Genomic DNA, 4,145 nt, shown 5'->3' on the forward strand with positions numbered 1-4,145 from the left:
ATGTCTGTCATGTTTTCAGGGGAAAAAATGTAACCATTTATGGGACAGGATGGGGTGGGATAAACAGGTTACTCTCATAACACAACCAGACATTTGAACAAGTTGCACTTTAATTCAAGAAAGGTCAGTACTACCTTGTCATTAGAAACTGTGATGTTTGTTCTATTTAAGTTATTTAAATGTATTATTTAAATTATTTTTTCCTTGTAACTAAACACAGCATGAACGAAGAGCAAATGTGACAGGAAAGAATCTGAATCCTCCAGGTTCACTCATCCTTAAAACAGAGGCACTAAAAAACTTCAGTGGATCAAGTACCTCAGGTACTTTTCCCCAAAATGTTTCAGTTCCTCCAAACAGCAGCTGGGGTAGGAGTTGCTGGTACAAAAGTTGGTGGAAGAAAACAGAACAGTTTTTTATCCAAAAAGATCTTCAGCATGTGCAGCAGTGGAAGGGAGCCTGACTCCCCAGGACTGAGTAACAAAGAGCACATCTGTTAAAAGGGAGAAAGACAAGTGGAAAACTGCCAGAAAACTTGTCCCTAAAATCTATTCTAGGTGCAATATGTGCTTGCTCAAAATAGTTGTCAAATAATGAATAACCTGTCCTCAGATGACTTTTTTTGAACACTAATTTCTACCTCTTTGCTAGGTAACTGTTGCAGTTCATGGATCTCTATATTTGATATGTTTCTTAGAATGAAAATATGTTTAGAAAAGTAGATGAAAACCATAATTATAAATACTACAGCAATACTAAGCAATTTAGTTTAGAAAGGAATCTCTCACCTACAGACTTCTGCCATTTACTGACAAAACACTCTGCCAGAGATGGCAGCTCAGAGATCAATGTAAGGGTACAATAAAGGCATGAAATTGGAGCAGAAATGGTTTTGCCTCTATGCCGTGGTTATGAGCCACTGCCTCCCTGAGGAGGAGAAGGAAGAAATGGAAAACAGGCTGCAGATCCATACAGCTGAACAGCAATTAAGCAACAAGAAATCACTCCCAGCACCCTGAAGAGCATGGGAGGGGCAGCTGTGCTCATGGCACACAGCATTCCAGCCTCCTGCCTCCAGTGTTATTTACCAGGGGCAAGGTTCTCAGACACATGGTGGGATTTTTATGGCTCCTGCGCCACAGGAAACAGCAATGCCAATCTTCCAGTAGGAATGGCAGTAGGAGGGAAAGCTTGCACTGCTTTGCTGGAATTTCACTCTGGTTTGTGACTCTGACTCAGATGCAGTTGACACAATAAAAAAAGTCAAAGATGGTGTTTACTGCTGGCACCATGCTTTGTGCACACTTGAAAACAAAAAAGAAAGGAAATAAGAAACATCTGGCTCTAATTAAGGCTTAAAAGAAATGGAGGAAAGCAGAAGAAACATATCCAGTCACTCAAGAGAGATTTTTATCTCCCTGCAGCTGCATCACACACACAGATTTGCAAGTGTTAAGGTTCCCTTTCAGTTTGTTATTCTATATCATATAAAAATGGTTCAATATTTTCATAAATAAAAGTATACTATCTTTTAAGAGGTGTTCATTCATTTGTGTTGGTTTTGCCATCTGGTGCCTTAACTATTTTTTTCCTCTGTATTTTATACAAAGTGTTGATATGAAGTTAGAAATTCACAATCAGTTTTGCTCACAATCCTACTGCAACTTCCCACTTGACAAACTGCCTCCCATTTGCAAAGCTGGGCTTGCAGCCCAAAGTTTTGGACTCTTAGTATTTCGTGTATCTAAACTCAGCATTCTAGTCAAAGATATCCTTGATGATGTTAGCCATGTAAAGGAAAGAACCAGGGATGCTCTTTCCATTGAATGGGAAGGGCAGTGTCAGTAACCATGAGAATAAATTATAATTTCTTTACTATTTTGTCATTTAAAAATACCTGCAATCATCTAGCAGCACTTCTATTAGCAAAGGACTCAGACCTGTGATTCAGTAGCTGGATACGCCTTCAATATACCACAAACCTCAGCCTGAGTTTAGCAAAGCTGGATGGAGCTTAATGTCACTGAACTGTTCTGGGCCTCAGTTTCCCCATCAAAGTACACTTGATTCTGTTTTGTCTGTAAGAGTTCTGCTCAGGGATGAGCAGCTTCCTGTGTGTCTCTTAGATCCAGTTTTACATTCTTATCCCTTTAAACAGCAAGAAAGCAAACATTTTACTGCTTATGGCAGGAGGCTGTAAAGTAATTAACATTTCAAGGCTCTAAAGCATTCTCTGTGAGCAGGATGAGGAGGAGATGTTTCTGTCCAGCTGAGCATTGTTGCTTTCACAGTTTGGCAGCAGTGGAAGAGCTGGGCCATGCAACCTTTGTGCTCCCAGGGCTTGCCCAGCCAACCCTGCAATTTCTCCCAAGCCCAGGGGATTCCTGGCCATTGGATGCACACTGGGGCCACTCGAGCTGTGCCACCAGCCTCTCACACGGCTGTCCTGCCCCACAGAGCCCCGTGCCTGCCCCTCTCCAGTGAAGCCTCCCATTCCCTGGCACTGGGGGGGAACTGCAGTTTGGCACCTTGGGCAGTGGAAGGGCCCCGGTGGCCCCGGGTGCTGTTTGCTGCCACCCTGGGCTCTCATCTGTCACCGGAGTGCCAGGGCCCCTGCGCCCTCCTCATGTCCCTGTGCCCTCCACCCCTGAGGATCTTGTCCTTTTCTGTTTCCCATGCTAAAGAGAATAACATGGAGAGAGGAAAGATCTAGGACAAGGAACAGGGCTGCCACAGACAGGAAGGCAGACACCCCCTGACTGGACAGAGCTGAGCCTAGAGGGACAGCGTGCAGCCCTGTCCCTCCTAAAGGTTTGTACCAGCCTGGCACTGGGGTGGTGGCACAGCCTGGCTTTAACTAAACCTCTGTGAGCAGACTATTAAGACATTTGGCTATCTGAAGAAGCGCATTAACAATTTTGGTGCTCCCATTTGTAAAAGCAATCTTAATTGTTTCAGCATTTCCACAGTCTTTCCTATGTCCTGAGGGGTTTTCTTCAACACAAAGTGTCTTGGTCACCTGACATGAGATAATTTTTATTTTCTGTATGAATATTTTGAGTATGAATATCATTATGAGTACCTTACAGATTGCCACCAAATGAATTAAAATAATAAATACATATATTGCTCCTTTTTATTCTTCATAAGAGGAAAAGACATCATAACAATTGTGGTGGTGTTCACCGGGGTCCCAGGAAGAGGGAAGAGATGAGGATCTGACTCCATGTTTCAGAAGGCTGATTTATTATTTTATGATATATATTATATTAAACAATACTAAAAGAATAGAAGAAAGGATTTCATCAGAAGGCTTAGCTACGAATAGAAAAGGAATGAATAACAAAGGTTTGTGTCTGACCAAGACGGTCTGGACAGCTGGACTGTGAGTGGCCATTAATTAGAAACAACCAGATGAGACCAATCACAGATCCACCTGTTGCATTCCACAGCAGCAGATAATCATTGTTTACATTTTGTTCCTGAGGCCTCTCAGCTTCTCAGGAGAAAAAATCCAAAGGAAAAGATTCTTCATAAAATGTGTCTGTGACAAACCATCTGTGGGGCGTTGAAGGAATTGTAGTCTGGAGTAGTAGCAGTATCAGTAATATCTAATGGCTAGACAATTGTGCCACATCCCAAGAGACCAGCACCCTTCTTTTTGACTGCATTTCTGTACATCCTCTGCACATCATATCAGCTTGTTGAGTCCTGTTTCTTAAAGTGAGATGGAATTGCTTTGGTAATTCAAAAGCCAAACAAATCTTCTTTTCTCACTAGCAAAAAACACCATGTAAAAGAAAGGTACTGTCCCTACTTACACATTGCGAATTAATCCACTGAATGCTGATGACAAAAAGATGTGGTTATTCCAACTCATTCTTAAAATAACTTTATTTTCTTCTTACTTTGTGTTGACTTTCACCCTGTGCCAGCCAGCACCACTTCCCCCAGGGTACGTGCAGATCTATAATGAGGACCAGAGTCAGTCCCCAAGAGGTAATAAACACACATATGCCCAAACTCTCTTTTTTAGAACAGAAGAGGTTAAAGTTTTATCAGCAGACAAGCAGTTAATGGTTTATAACAAGACTATGACTGTACAATAACCATTTTATAGCATTGCAGACAGCCTACACTGCAAC

The sequence above is a fragment of the Haemorhous mexicanus genome, chromosome 2, assembly GCF_027477595.1.
Source record: "Haemorhous mexicanus isolate bHaeMex1 chromosome 2, bHaeMex1.pri, whole genome shotgun sequence".
Taxonomy (NCBI): domain Eukaryota; kingdom Metazoa; phylum Chordata; class Aves; order Passeriformes; family Fringillidae; genus Haemorhous; species Haemorhous mexicanus.